The following is a 16,435-nucleotide window of genomic DNA, read 5'->3' as shown; positions in this document are numbered from 1 at the left end:
AATGCCTTCTTGGCATCAAGGGACAGGATTGCTGTATCTGGAGTTCTTTCATGTATATGGATTAGACTGAATACCCTCCTAATGTTATGGAACCCATAGCGATTCTTAACAAAACCACTCTGATCATCATGGATTACAGTAGGCAAAACAGTCTCCAATCTCATTTTAGCATCAGTGTTCATCAACGAAATCGGTGTATGGGAACTGCATTCAACTGGTGATTTATCTGGCTTCAGAATAAGTGTTATTAGGGCACTCTGCAGTGAAGGGGGGAGAAGACCTTCATTAAATGATTCCACATACATATCCAACAGAGGTCTTATTAGTTTTTCTTTAAAAATTTTATAGATATCTATTGGAAGTCCATCCGGACCAGGTGTTTTACCCCCCTTCATGCTAAGAATAGCATTGGAAATTTCCTGTAATTCCAATTCCTTATCTAATTCATATTTTGCGTGTTCAGAGATATGGGGGATGACTAGGTTATCTAGAAAATTCCTCTGGGTTAATGTGTTCTCTGGGTAATCTGACTGATATAAGGCCTTATAATATGAAACAAAAGTCTGATTAATTTCTAATGGGTCTGTAGTTATTTCCCCTTGTTCATTCCTAATTGAATTGATTGCTCTTTCTTAATTATGTTTTTTTTAATTCTCCAGGCCAGTAATTTACCTGGTTTTTCACCCTGGTCATAGAAATTTTGCTTCAGTCTTATTAAACTCAGCTTTTGAAGTGGAGAGTCCCTCATACTCCGCTTTAAGAGCAAACAGTTCCGGATTTAACAGCACTGAGTTATCTGAGCTATCCTTTTGCTCCAGTTTTCTAATTTTCAAGTCTAATGAGTTCATTTTCTGTTTAAATTTATTAGCTCTATAACTAGTGAACCTAATTATTTGTCCTCTTAAATATGCTTTGATAGCTTCCCATTTAATCGAGGCTGATATTTGAGTAGTATTCATCGAAAAAAATATATATTTGCTCACCCAGGAATGCGATAAAGTCTGGATTCTTTAGCCATTTAGGATGTAAGTGCCATCTATTGGAACCTCTAATTAACTGCCCATCATTGTATAGTAGTGATGCAGGGGAATGATCTGACAAAATGATGCTATCACATAGACACTTAGTTATATTGGGAAGTAAAGACATGGAAATTAAGAAATAATCAATACGGGAGAAGGATTTAAAAGATGCCGAATAACATGAATATTCCTTCTTATTTGGATTTTGTATCCTCCATGGATCACATAAATTTAATTCTTTAATAAACTGTTGTATTTTCTTTCTACTTTTGGAATGCAAATTATCTGTGCCTGAGGAGCAATCAAGTTCTGGATGAGGTGCGCAGGTAGAATCTCCAGCCATCTTTACCTTTCCTGGAAGGGAGGATATTAGTAAAAATAATTTCTCAAAGAATGATGGATTGTCCTCATTTGGACCATATACGTTAATTAGATGAATGTTTTCTTTTAGAAGTGTTCCCTGTATCACCAAGTATCTACCAGCTGTGTCTGATATAATGTTATTCACTTGGAATGGAACAGACTAGAATCCGCGTGTTCGTCTTCATCGGCAGTAAAAGCGTCTACTTTATTCTTGCTTTTTGATTTTTTTCACCGACATAACTATGAATTTTCACTCTGTAGTTGTATAACTGATGTATTGGTTCTTCTTCTGTATAATTTAGAAGATTGTACAGGATTTTGACCGAAGTCTGCCAGGAGCTCACAGAAACACGTGTTGTTAGTTCAGCGCCATAACCTGGAATATTTACTTTTACTTTTAGCTTTAGCCAGCACTTTCAAATTGGCTTCTATGTCAGTCGCTCTGGCTCCAGGAATGCAACTGACTATGGTCGTTGGCATCTCTACATTCATGTTTCTAAGAATGGAATCGTCAATAATCAGGCTTCTCAGCAGGTGCATTACTGAGGGGGGAGAACCTGTTTGAAACACGAACCGAGGGTTGGTGGTGCACCGGGGGCTCACACTTGTGTCTATTTTCCCAAACCGTAACCCACTCGCCTTGCTGCGAAGGCTCTGCCGGGGTTGAGCTAGGGGATAGGCTAACTGACGCAGTACTGAGAAAGACTCAATAAACTTTTCACTAGCTTTAATCTCATATAAGGTGCGGATGCGTGCTTCTAGCTCTGCTACTTTCTCCCTCAACCTAGTGTTTAGCTCACATTTAGCATAAGTAAAGTTAGCAGTACTGGCAGAGAAGGAGTAACTAAACATGTTGCACACTGAGCAGGGCAGACAGTGAGAGGGAGGAGAACTAAGGATAGGAGAAACGGAGCTGCGAGAAGCCATCGTAGATAATTTAGCTGGCTACTTACGTTTGTAGTCTTTACTTTGTGAAGATGTTGGAATCCGCAAATACTCCAGGTTTTAGTCCTGGCTGGGTCCTAGCCAATCAGAGTCTGCCGTTCAGGAAGTGCGAAGCAGGAAACAGGTGACAAGCAGCAGGTAGCGAGCAGGTAGCCTAACAACCCCATAACCACCACCATAATCACCAACACATACCGTACATGCATTCACGCACAATTGAGGCCATTCCAAAGGACTGGGTATGTATTTTCAGAGGATGAAATCTAATTATTTCAAGCAACATTACATGTTTAAGTAGCATAGTGTCCGTGGGCGTGGGGTAAGGGGGAATATCCAGACTACAAAGCCTTCCAGATGCATATGTACTCTGGCATCTTCACTTTGCTTTGCCTCCTTGCATCCATGGTAGAGTGATGGCAGAACTGTGTAGGAACACCAGAGTTTTTTGAGCGCACATAGGCCTACAGAACAGACAGCTAGAGGGCCGTGAGGAGAAATTCACTGAATTTAACAAAAAGTGTATTGGATTAGAATCGAGGCGTGCACCTGTAAAGTCTGCATTTCACCACCTGAGCACTAACATTCACAGTTCAAAGGCTTGTGCATTGAATGCCTCCTAACAATAAAAAATCATAGCTATATCAAAAACTAACAATCATACTTAGTGGCTACTTTAACTTAACTACACCTTGAAATTAAGTAGCCTACTTTTGCATTTACCAGCATACAGTGTATATCTGCGTAGTTATACTTTCACTAAAACAAAGTTCCCTACTTCATCCATCCACCCGTATCAATATCACGTGTAACACTGATGTTAGCCAGGCATGCCAAAGCTTTTCATCTCTGAGCACCGTCATTTGATTATTTATCTTTCTAGCTATGTTTTCTTATGGTGATGTTTAGTAGCCCAAAAGAGGAAGGCTGGGCAAACAAGGGGGAAGAAGAGGGAGATACTGCAACTGTGCTAACTTAGCTACTTGTTGGGTAGCTAGCCAGCTAGATTTTGTGCTAATCAGATAATCTTAATCTGTATGAGATTTTCACTTAGGCCCAACCAGTTGTAATGTTATCAGGCTCCTTCTCTGCAATCTCAGGTGCCAGTCTGCCAGGATCAGAAACTTCAGCTTCTGGCTTTTGATAATGTGTTTTCATAAGTTTCAAGAGAGTGTTACTTGTTTTTGTTTCATTTTGTTTTATTTATTTCATTTAACTTTATTTCAATATCCAAATTTTATTTTAAAATCTCGAAATCACACAGCTGCAGCGGTCGCATGTGTACGCACTCTAGCTTCTGAAATGTGCTTGTTGGTGTTCAGGGTGAGTGAGGTGGGGGGATGGGGGGGGGCTGTCTGATTGGATGTTATGAAAGTTTTATACATATATATATATATATATATCTATATGTATATTCGGTGATGTTTGCAGTTTGCTGTCTCCCAATCCAGTGTTTGTGAAAACAATTAGCTCATATAAAAAGTCTGTCACAAAACTATGCTGATACGTATCCTTGCACATTTTTAAGTGTGGGTATACCTTGCCCAATGTATAGTATAAGTACCTTGCCCAATGTATGATCAAAGCCTGGGTTTCTCCAAGCCACAGCAAAAGCCAGAAACTGGGCAGGACAAGGAGGGCCTGAAAAGGGTCAAGAGCTGGAGTACTAATCTGCCTTCAGGTTCCTATACACTGCTACTGCAAGAGTGAGTCCAGATGACATTCCTATGCAAATTTACAAACTTTACAACTAGAAACCAAAGCCTCTGGAGTTTCATATGAGTTATACCCACTCCCGACAAAGATAAAAACGAAACAAAAAGGGGAATCAAACCTGATTACAAACCAGGCAGTGCGTAATCTCTGAATGCACGTCTATGTTATTGGTTTTTACCATATTTCTTTTTCTGTATTTAATTACAGCTCAGCAAACAGTACCCCTCACACACAAGGCTGGGCCTGATCCACAATCCAGGTAGCAAGGAAGTGATGGATAGGTGAACTTCAAATCACTGTTTGCTTTGGCCTGTCCCTGTTAAGGCCTGGCTCTTTGAAAGAAAGGATAAAGATCCATTATAATTGAAGGGCTTTTCACCCAGAAAAGGACCTCTCACTTTGGCCTGATAAGAAGCCGCTGAGTCTTCAACTGTACAGTACACTTAATTACCTGTTTTCCCAGCTCGACAGCAGAGATACTCCTTCAAACCTCAGAGGGCACCATTCTGAACTCTCCGTTGTTCTCCTGAACCCACAACACTTGACACTTCAGAAAAGGTACACAGTCATCCCACACACACCCATCTTGTTCAATATAATTTAAATAGCCTAAAAGACCAGCATTTAGAGAAACAGAGTTTGACATTTGCGCTTGGGGGGCAAACATTTTTTAACTGACGTCAGTACACAGTCCAACTATTGCGTGGCGTGTTACACATATACATACAGTAACAGAAAACAATAGTGCCAAGTTTGCCATAAAGCCAAACAACACAGCGCATCAAATCAGTTTCTGACCACTTTGTACTATATCACACAGAGGCTTACGTAGGGTATTTGTCTTTCACACATGAGCGCACACAACTGAAGTGCACTAACCATAAATATAACCATATTATACTGTTAGGCTTTTATTTTCCATGTACCCTTTTAAAACATTTAGTGTATACATGAACTAATTTCGTGTTAAATTGAAAACTATGAAATATGCATACTCACTTATTCCAACTTATAGCATCCACACACGCACACAATTAGAAAATGCTCAGCAACAGTGTCGCCTGTTGTTACAGTAGGCTTGTAAAATATATATATTAAATAACCAGTGTCCTACCTAGTGTAGAAGTAAACGCCTTTTTTGCACCCTGCATATATGTCCACTATCTTCTCAGGTGATAGGTTTGCTGTTATGCCAAGTGCTGTTATACTGAATATCAGCATGGCTGTGATTCGGTGGTAGGTAAGAGGCTGCAAGCTGAGTGCCGAAGATAATCACAGCCTTGCTGATATTCAGTATAACAGCATGACCTTGAGTGTGAGATTGCTTTTATACAACAGTTCTACAAACAAGGCTGTTTATCAAGCAATGATAACTTGAGACGACAAATTATGTTTTTTTGTTGTTTATTAGGCTCTGCCGACAAAAATAGTTCCTTCAGGATTACATTTACACGTGTTATCAAGCAACACAGCAAAACAGTTTCTTGACTGCAGGTTAGTAAGCTAGCTAGCTTCCTGCTTTTTATCATACACGAAAAGGCTAGCTAGCTATTTTTTTTCATACAGCAGGCTTGCCAGCTACTTTTTATCATACACATAAAGGCTAGCTATACGGTAGGCAAGCAAGCCACTTTTAATAATAGCCCACTACAGGCTAGCGAGCTACTTTTTAGCATACGTGGACAAGCTAGATATATGGTAGGCTTGCTAGCTAGCTATTGTTTACCAAACCCAACTGCAGGCTAGCTAAGAATATTTTTAAATGCTGCTCACGGCAAATATTGATATATGCAATTCATTTAGATGAATTAATCACAAAGCATGTAATTAATTACATTAATTTTGGACCTATTTTAGACTCAATGTAGTGACATATTCCAGCCACTTTGGGGGAGCCAGCAATGCCCCCTGCCTCCCCGCAAACTCCGCCTATGAACAGCAAGGTCAGGTAACAACTAGAGGAGCAACACGATAAACATGTCCTGAGGAAAAAACAAGCAAGACGAGACACTAATACTGAATTGGGCATTACTCCTGCTTTGCAATATAAATGACATTGTGCAAAAACTGTCTCTGCACCTTGTCTGTGACTGAGCCTTGCACCAACACAACAACTGCTCTATCAGGCACAAAGGAACAGTCCCAGCACTTTCACAACAGCGCTATGGGCTCTGACCTGGACATCTGTCTTTTCTTTATTTTCGATTTTTACCCCTATCCTAGTAACCTATCAGTAGAAGCGCCTGACAAGTCATTAGGAGGCGCTGATATGGCGGCGGCTGAGATAAAGCGGCCAATTTCGGCCTACTCCTCTAGAAGAAGCCAAATGTGCCCTGATGTTGTGGACTCCCTGTCATATTTAACTAATAAGATTGCCCATGCTGTAATTAATGACATTTGGACTACGGGGTACAGCTTACTTCCATTTGTCAATGCAAAAGTCTGATCCTGTTTACATCTACTGCTCAGGCTCAAACACATTCAAACACAAGAGCTTCCTCCTCTTTTTCCACAAATAAATCCCTCCTCTGTAAATAAAAACTGGATGTTTCAGAATCCCAGAGCTCCCCTCTGATAGTGCAGACTTGTTCTTTTATTTCTTCCCACCCATTTTCATTTTTCATCTCTCTGGCAGCGAGTTTTAAGTCTCAGATGAATCGTTCCTCTTTCCTTAGGCAAAGAAGGCTCTTGTGGCATTTTACAACAGACTGAGCCCCCACAGCAGGCTGGAAAACTTTCATTGTTTGAGTTTCTTGTTTACATCAGGGGTATAGCAACAGGCAACTAAAAAAGCTGATATTTCGCATTATAATGATAAGGGGTAGAAAGATGAGAGCTGTTCCATTAACACCAGCTGTGAGTGGAATGACCCATTTATCCAACACAACAGTCTTATCCTTGTAAACCTGGTGACAAAGGTGACAAATTGTGAAGTTTCTTTGGTTTTTTGTAATTACCGTCAAGCACCTGAATCTCCCAGGAAATACAAGAAAGAAGTGCACTGTTGGGTTGATCTTCAGTTATTCCAATACCAATTCCAATACTCCAATTCATAAGACTTTAATGACACTTTTTTCATTTAGGGGCATTCAATGTTCAGTACTGAAAGGATGAGACTATAAAACAAGTGAATGAAATCTGGTACAACCCTGAGTGTTGAGTCATGAGGAGCAACATAAAAATCCCGTAAACTACTACATCTGTCAGGTGGTCCAAATTTTCAATATATGATGCAAACACCAAAGAAATGCATTGCTATTTCTTGAAATGCATTGCTTTTTCTTGAAACCAGCAACCCTAAAGCTGACATGGCCTTATTTTATTACAGCAACATCAACCAATCAGTAATATGAGATACAACTGATACATGAATTTCCCCTGTCACATGAGTGTCACAAGAGTTTGTTTGATATATTGTTAAATAGTCCAAGCAAACTTCAACAGACAGTCCTGGCGCTTGTTTGGCAAGTGGTATTTTTTAATGGAAGCCTAAAAAAAGACAGAATCGGTGAAAAGCATAGGCATTAAATTGTAAACTGTGTTATCAATGAGCCTCAGTGACAATCCCCCATTGCTCTTATCTCACCTCTGACCGGTTGGCATATTTGCTGCCTTGAATTCCCTCTCAGAACAGCTGAGCTACAAAACAGAGGCACCTAGTCATGTGGGCTGGAGGAAGGACTTGATTGTATCAAAGGGCTGGAGTAAAAGACTTGCCTGTATCAAAAGAGAAGAAAAAAAAAATACGAACACTCTAACTGCTCAGCAGAACCAAAGCCACGCTTCAGGACTCTCAAGTCTACTGCCAGATTCACAGCTTGAAACCAAGCTCGGATTCTGTGCCGCACAGCATTCTTGGCATAGCTTTAATGGATAAATCTCAAATTTCAAGTTTTATGAGATGATTAGTTCTGAGTCAGAACAGCAATTGACTGTCTTTCCAAAACAGCGCATACATCCTGTGATGGACTGTTTAACCAATGGAAAATATCCAGTAGCAAGGTGCTGTCTTTTAATGTCTTGACTCATTACTTCCTTCCTCTTTTACAGTCAAGTCCTTGGAACGTCAGTGCAAGCAAACTTTTACTCTTCTTCATGTCACATCACTCTTATAGCACAGAGATTAGCAAGATATCCATCTGTTCCCTTTACCAGCTCACCAGCTCACCTTTACCCCATAAGGAGTTTGCTGAGATGAGGAGACTCAGCAAAAACACACATGCCCCTTTTCCACCAACGCATTTCGAGGGCCGGTTCGGAGCCGGTACCTAATCTTCAACCAGTTCTTCGCGTTTCGACAGCCAAGAACCGGCTCTTGGCCAGGAAGACTGGTTCGAGAGCGGCACCAACTCTTTGCTGGTCTAGAACAAAGAACCGCTATGTCAGGGGCTGGGGGTGGGGATCGTGACCAAAAAGTCCAACTAAAACTTTGTGACCTCCATTTTTAAAAAACCAGAGCTAGTGTAGCGTCTAGTCTGCCTAAAAAGAAGAAAAAGAAAAACCAAAGTTTTATTTTTCAAACGTTTCACCTTGTTGCCAGCCAGCTATGTATTTCTTAGCTGTTTAGTGAGCTACTAATTTATCACATTAATGTTTCGAACGTAACATTGATGGCTAGCTAGCTAGCTGTTGGTCAGCTAACATTAGACAAGCAAGCATAGCTACTAAGTTCTCACATCAATGTTACGTTCGACGTTAGTAAGGTTTGCTGCAGTTGAAGCAACTCCGAACTGGCACTAGCACCAGCCCAGAACTAGCACGTAGTTCACGTTGGTGGAAAAGGGGTATCAGTGGCGTGGTTTGCACTCTGAGCAGAGGCCTCCTCCTCTTCCATCAAACCACAGTTTTGAACACACAGTCTTCAATCTAGCTCTGGGTTATTTCTGACTAAAACCGGCAACAGCAGTGAAAAAGTAAAAATCTCAACCAGTTCTGGTTATTTGAATCAAATGCTGATGTCTATCAGCACAGATCCTGGCAAAAAGAAAAGACAGAGAGATCTGATACTGTTGCCATGGCATCCAAAGTGTGTGTTCAATGCCAAAAGCCGTTTTCTGCACTGGTTTTAAGGTTCTACAGAGTTGTACACCAATGCCTGGTGACCACAGTCTAGCTGGTGTAACACCGCAGCTAGGCCAAGCAGTAGCCCCCTTCCAAACTAATATCAGTTTGCTATCAGCTATCTAGTGCCCAGTAAATGGTTCAGACAACATCTTCTGTCTGCTTTGTGACAACAACTTGAAGGGTGTTAGTATCAGTGGCAACCCTTTGGCCCCTGGTACAGGAGTACCACTTAGGTAAATTCACCATATAAGCTGCCCTGCTGAAGCAGGACTGACCTCTGACTTGTTCCTGCTGGTCCCTAAGCAATCCTCCCACCCTCTTTTAACTTGGCTGCTGTGGCTGCAGAAAAAGCATGCAAGGTAAGCCGCCAAATAGCCTTGTTTTTTTCCTTTGGCTGCGTCTGATTGGCTAACATCAGCATGAAAAACACTTCTAATGAAAGCTCTTTGTTTTCTGCTATCCGTGGTCAGAAAACAAATTCTGTGGTTCTTCTTCAAGGACCGATGTGTTTGGTTCCAAAACTTGTTTTCTCAGACGTTTTTCATCTGCATACTACACTGTCCAAGGCCAAAGCAGAAAAGGATGAATGAAACTAATAACATTTAAACAGAGATGAAGTGAGTGGCTTCAACTCATTTCCTTAAATAAGGGAATGGTTTCAATTCTTATTCACAAAAAGAGTTGTGGTCATACCATGCTATTAATAACAGCAGCACTGTGCCTTAGAGGGAAGCTGGAACACTGGGGACAGCAGAAATCATATCTGATCCAGGGACCAAATGTGGCCTGTACTGACATTTTCTACCATCTTTGAATGATTTCTGAAGGCTCACATTTATTTGCATGAGACCTGGACCAGAAAATGTGTGTATTTTATTAAGTCCATTTCATATGATTCTTACAAAGTAGGATCTGTCATCATACCACACTTTCATTATTTCAAATGTTTGTTTTCAGCCCCATTCAAAGCAATCCCCTGCCAATGGTCCTCCTTCAGTTCTCTTTTATTTTTAAATGGGCTTTTATTTATTTGTCTACCAGACAGTGGCTGTGCTGTTGCCCTTACACAAAAAATACAACTCAGCATGAATTACTATCCCTTGCCAGACTGGAAATACTCTATATGAGATAGCTCCTAGTGGGCCAGCAGTAACCCATCAGTTTGAATAATACAGAAAAGGAATTAGAACTATAAAATTTAGAGAAGTATGTATAAGCACCTAAATAATATGATACAGAAAAATGGAACTTGTAATTATGGTACCCAAATGTTGAGGTGGACTACATTTACTGTGCAGGACTGCATGATGAAGATGTATGCTTATTAGCTGAGGAAGAAGTCTAACTATACAGCCTATACGGTCTAACTATAAAAGGTCTGTGATGGAAATACTGACCTAGGTCTCTAGGTCTCTGTGACCTTTAGTCTTTTGCTCCCTTTCACTATATAGTGCATATATATACATTTTATACCTGATTGTTGGACTTAACTGCCAGCTAGCTAGCAAACATTGTTTCAACTAATTTGAACAGATGAAGCTGGGTGCTAGTTCTTTCATTAAGTTAGCTAGTGATAGCTAGATAGGTAGCGATATTATCTAGCTAGCAGGTTAATGTCAGTTGCAACTAGCTAGTCACTTAGCTAGCTAGCTGGCACAGTTAGACACAACGGTGTTCATACAAATGTTTGAATAAACTTGCAAACATAAAACTATATCCAGAAAATTATTAATTTATTGTATGACTGTGAACAGTGAGTTAGTGAAGGAGTGAGCGATTTTGGACACAGCCTTCATCTTCACAACGCTTCTACTAAGGTTGCTGGTTTTTAAAATGGCACTTGTATCTTTTCACTGCAACTCTGCCTCAAGATTTAGGGAATTATTACTTTAAAAAGTAACAGTTGCAGTAAAATTGTAAAATTGTAATCATCATAAGAGACAAGTTTTGGCAGTATAGCTATAGCTAACTATCTCTTTAACGATCGTTGGACTCAAAATAACATGTATTTGGATGTATCCGCAATATCAACAAAAGAGTGGAAAGCAATATACAGGCAAGCAGAAATGAGTATGAAGCAAATGTCTGTATTCTTCCGGTTTCGCGCCAGTCGCATGATAGAAACGACATCAACACGCTCACTCGCACGCTGTGGATTCTCCGGAACATGACCTGCTCTATTCACACATGGACTCAATCCGACATTAGACAGACTTTGTACTAGGCAGCTGGCAGAGTGAAGTCCGTCTCATGTCAAGTCCGACTGATGCAGACATTTGCGTTCTCACATACAGCTTCTCCGGGTAATGGCTAGATAAGTTCTAGTTTTCAGTGCATGTCTGAAAGGGGCTTGTGCCTCCTCTTCTCCACTGTTTTTTGGATAATTTTAAATTTAATGAGTTTATTAGCTCAGTATGTGCAGCCTGAATAGCAAAAATACTTAGGGGTTTAATAAGCAACTAGCAAGCAACGCTGCTAGAAAGTTGCTGAAGAGAGGGGGCGTGGCTTTTGCAGACTGGAGTAGCTCCGGTGAGCGGGCAGAGTTCTGTTTTGAAGGTAAGGCAGCAGATATTGCCAAAGTTGCAATAAACATCACAATCCTCTGTGCTGAAGTTGCAAAAACGCCACAATCTTATGATCTATTGCTATGATGACAAGCATGCCCAGTTTCCCAGTTACACTGAAAATGCCCGAATAATGCACTTTATTGCAGTGATATACAGTTAACTATAACAGGATGATAGTTTATTTATGTAGTAATAGCGATATCTTTGAGTAACGCTGGTGCCAGTGCAACTGGAACTTATTTTAGCTACCATACTGCGTACGTAACATTACTCGCCCGTATGAGTTGGTGTTTTAACATGTTACAGGTAGCTGATGGTCATAATAATGTAAGCTAATGTTGAGTCTCGCAGAGCTAACTTGAATGCGATAGCGAACGTCAAAAAGTTCATTTGTTGTAATTTAGTCAGCTGACTAGCAAAAAAATTGATAGGCTATAACGTTATTTCTTGCAAGTCACTCACCAGGGCCGGTCATACTCTCACTCACAACCCACGACTACTAGTAACATTACTGAAGTGTGTCCTGAAGTTGTCTCTGGCTCTGTTTCTTGTTGAGAGGTGCAGGATATTGATGTTAGAGACTTCAGACGTAATGGAACTGCATCTAAGGCCTGTGTTAATCCATACATGGACTGCACAGATGGCGTACAGTTGTCAGAGTTGAATAGTCAGCTATTTTATTTATTTATTTATTTACTTACTGTAAATTTAAAGTTGACTTTATAAAAAAATGCTGCTGGGAGCTCCCTGCACTTTTTGTTTTAAGATAATGTTGAAAAGTTACCTTTTAATTAAACATATGCTTAAAGGCATTTCAACAAAGTTTTGTGTTGGGAGTTTGTGTTATTCTAAATTTTGACAATAAGATTTTCATTTTTACTGCAAATGTATATCGGTTCCAAGTATCGGTTATCAGTAGGGGCGCAACGGATCACAAACTCATGGTTCGGTTTGGATCATGGTTTTTGAGTCATGGATTGGATCATTTTTCGGATTAGCAAAAAAAAGGGAAACAAATACAATTTTGTTTTCCATTTATTACTTAAAGAACTTAAAGAACACTTAAAGTAAGGAACTTTTGCCCATAGTCTTAAATGAAACAACATTCAAGATGTCCAATGTTTAAATAAAACCTTAAAATAAAACATTCAATTCTCAATTGTCAAATTAAAGTGCAATATGAGCGCTTGTTCTGTTGTTCTTCGGCTGTGGCCGAAATCACTCCCTATTCACTATATAGTGCATATACGCTATATGGACAAAAGTATTTGGACGCCTGCCGATTACATTGTAATGACATTGTAATCAAATACATATACTTTAATATGGAGTTGGTCCTCCTTTTTCAGCTATAGCAGCTTCCATTCTTCTTGGAAGGCTTTCCACAAAAGTTTGGAGTGTTTCTGTGGGAATTTGTGCCCATTCATTCGGTAGAGCATTTATGAGGTCAGGCACTGATGTTGGACGGGAAGGCCTGTCTCGCAATCTCCGTTCCAGTTCATCCCAAAGGTGTTCGATGGGGTTGAGGTCAGGGCTCTGTGTGGGCCAGTCAAGTTCTTCCACACCGAACTCAAGGTCTTGCAACTTTGGGATTTCACACCACCCCTCTGGTTTAACCCTTTCGCACATAACTTTTATGTTATGTAGCGCGCGTGTTATGTTACATGGTTCATTATGTTTTCAGTAGCGTTATTGAGCTTCTCATAGTTTTCAGTTAGCATTTGCTATATTTTTTAGAGTTAAAGCAATGCTTCCTCAAAGCTAAAATCAGCTAGAATTTCTCCAATCTAGTGTTCTAATCACACTAGTTTTAGCATATGCGCGAAACGGCTAATCGCAACGGTGTGACCGCATGCGCGAAAGGGTTAATAATTTCCAATGCACCAACTGTAACTACAGACATGCGAGTCGCAAATATATTTACCATTGTTTCATTTAGGCAGAATAAGTTAAATGCTATAGTTTAACCGCTCAATAACATTGAGCGGTCTTCCCCTGATAAACATGGCATTAGCTAGCTTTGTGGGTAACCTAATTTAGCAATGGACAGTTATAAGCTGCTGTAAGTGACAAGGGAGAAATGATAGGACCGTTGTTTGTTTACTCGTTAGAACTGCCACACTGTTTCATAAACAAACCTACAATCAAGTTTGTCAACAGCTTAGCCTACACCACTCAACTACCATAACATTAAACGCAATTTTGATGTTTGACTGACAGTACCGGCTTTCACGTTACTGCAGCAAAACCAGGCATGGCTAGCATGAATGTTGTCAGGCATATTTATGCTAAGAGGAGAAGTGATGGGGGATATTTATTATTATTTAAGTAATGTATTTCATGTGACAGTTATCAATTTACCATGAACGCAGATGATCTCCGTCGCGGGCTACTCTGCACGACTCTGCTTGGGTCAGCTGATTGTTGTGATTTGTGGCGTTCCAAACATGTCTGTTTCCAACAGTGGAGTTGTAGTGTGCCCTCTGGTGGACAAACTACACAACGACAACACTCATACCATGGTTGAAGGATCCATTTTCCATCTCTCCGTTTCTTTTTTAATTGTCATTTATCGGCCGTTATAAACACCAATACCGATTTATCTGCAATTAGCTCATATTGGCCGATATATGTGTGTAATTTCACAAAATACCAAAAAAATAACACTTATTCATTAGATTAAATATTTCATGTTTTTCATGACTGAAATGATATCAATTCATCAACCTCACAAATGTCCATCACTCCTCATCCCAAACTCTCACTTATGTTTCAACAGGGTGGAAGGAGCAGATGGAAGAACTTCAAATCAGTGCAATAAATGGTCATGACTGAGCTGCTCTCAAAGCACCTGAGTGCTGAGATGACCTCATTAATTTTTCAAAAGACAGTCACATATCATTGTCACTACACTGCTATTAACTGACTTTCAGTCAGAAAGTTACTTTCAGTCTTGTCAGGTGTAAGGTTGACTCAGTCTTTCTCTGTGTAATGAGAAGAAATGGAGGTATGACAGGCTAATGACTATATGTTTTCATACCTTGTTCTTTAACGTGAGGGCTCACTTGAGCCAACAGCGCTTGGGTGTTCAGACACATGAACAGATGTACAGCCCATTCTCTCACACTCGCACAGAAAATGTGATATCTATAGGGCACGGCGATGACAGGGGGAGTGAGACTCCCGCTGGAGCTTGACTATTGTCAGTGTGACTACAGGGAGCTGGAGGCGGACAGTGAGGGATGGAAAGCAGGCAAAGACAACACCGGCAGTGCGTGTAGGCAGAGACTGTTATTCCTAACAGGCGTGCAGTTTTCTACACTACAGTTTTCTGCTTGCCACATATCACCAACCAGAACCCAGTTCTCCACCTGCAAGCTAGGTCCTAGGAAACCAGAGCTAAACTCTGAGATGCCTGTGACCCTCTATAACCCACAACTTGATCTCATAAAATTTCACCTAACCTGTGAATGTCCTCATGTCTCAAGGAGCAGGAGAGGGGTTTGATCCACACTATGTGGGTATTAGAGTGAAATACCCTCCCCCAGACCGCCTGCTTCTTTCAGTCATGACCCTTTTTGAACTGATCTCAGTACAACAGTACAAAAAGAACACCAAGCTGCCACGCAACGTTTCCTCAATGTTACATAAATGCTGGCAGACAAGTTCCAGCTTGACCGCTGTGAGGTGGGGCTCTATTTGCCAGCACACAACAGTATAAGCCCCTCTGATCGAAGCACAATAAAGTGGCTGGAAAACAGAGAGGCAATGTACTCTGGGCACAGAGCCAAGCCATTCAGAGCCGTTATATCACTCTTCTGGCCCTCTAAGCCAAGCAGACACAGTTCGGCGAATGCCATTCTGATAACAGGGACAGTGGCAGCTGATGCTTAACTGAGAAGCACTTCAGACAAAGTGAAATGGTGGCATCACTGCAATAGTGGACGGAGAGAACGTGACAGGAGAGGACTGCAAGGGCAAGTGGGGGAATCGAGGGTCAGTGGAGAGGGGGTGACATCAGAAAAGCAGGTGGCACACATGTCCCCCTCTTTTTAATGTGCTGAGCATGGTCTCTACAGCACTCCCCCCCCTAGTCATATCACAGGTTCTCTTATGCCAGTGTGTTCACAGCAACAACTGCAAAAAATTAAACCAGATACTCGGGGGAGGACTCATGAAATATACATAATGTGCAGTACAGCACAATGTGTGTGTTCCTTTCAGTAACAGGAGAGACAGCCTCTGTTATGCAAATGATCATAAAAGAAAAAAAATATTTTAAATAGAATGGTTTACTGTGCATAATACACCCAGAGAAAACAGTGTCTTCTTTGGCAGGTTCTTCAACATTGGATTTAAATGCTCTAACCATAGTGAAAACCTAGGTAAATCACTTCTAACCCACAAATGAATTTCATCTGGAGAAGGCAATCACCAGGAAATCTCCTATACAACTAACTACCATTTCACAAGGGAATTTTAAGGGATCTCAAGCTATGAGACAGAGAGATATGACTTTCCTGATGAATCCAGCTCAACTTATACTGTTCAGATCCCATCCAAGGACATCTTTGAATAAAAGATGTCTTTTCTCATGTCTGATCAACACTGATGCACTGTTTCCATCTCTACTGTATGCGTCTTCTGAGGTTTGTGAAGCTGGGCCACCACAATGCTACGAGGTCCAGGTTATGGGCTACTGAACTACTAAGTCATTGCTCAACGACGAGTGGCATTCGGAGGCCAGCGGAATGGATCACT

General features: G+C 40.7%; 1 protein-coding gene across 5 annotated transcripts in view; it reads right to left on the bottom strand.

Annotated features, from left to right (window-relative positions):
- Positions 1-16,435, bottom strand: part of asap1b (ArfGAP with SH3 domain, ankyrin repeat and PH domain 1b) — a 110,994-nt gene that overhangs the window by 79,207 nt on the left and 15,352 nt on the right. The gene's annotated exons all lie outside the window — the stretch shown is intronic.

The sequence above is a fragment of the Megalops cyprinoides genome, chromosome 2 (assembly GCF_013368585.1).
Source record: "Megalops cyprinoides isolate fMegCyp1 chromosome 2, fMegCyp1.pri, whole genome shotgun sequence".
Lineage (NCBI taxonomy): Eukaryota > Metazoa > Chordata > Actinopteri > Elopiformes > Megalopidae > Megalops > Megalops cyprinoides.
The sequence above is the reverse complement of the archived record's forward strand: the minus strand, read 5'-3'. Positions and strand labels throughout refer to the sequence as shown.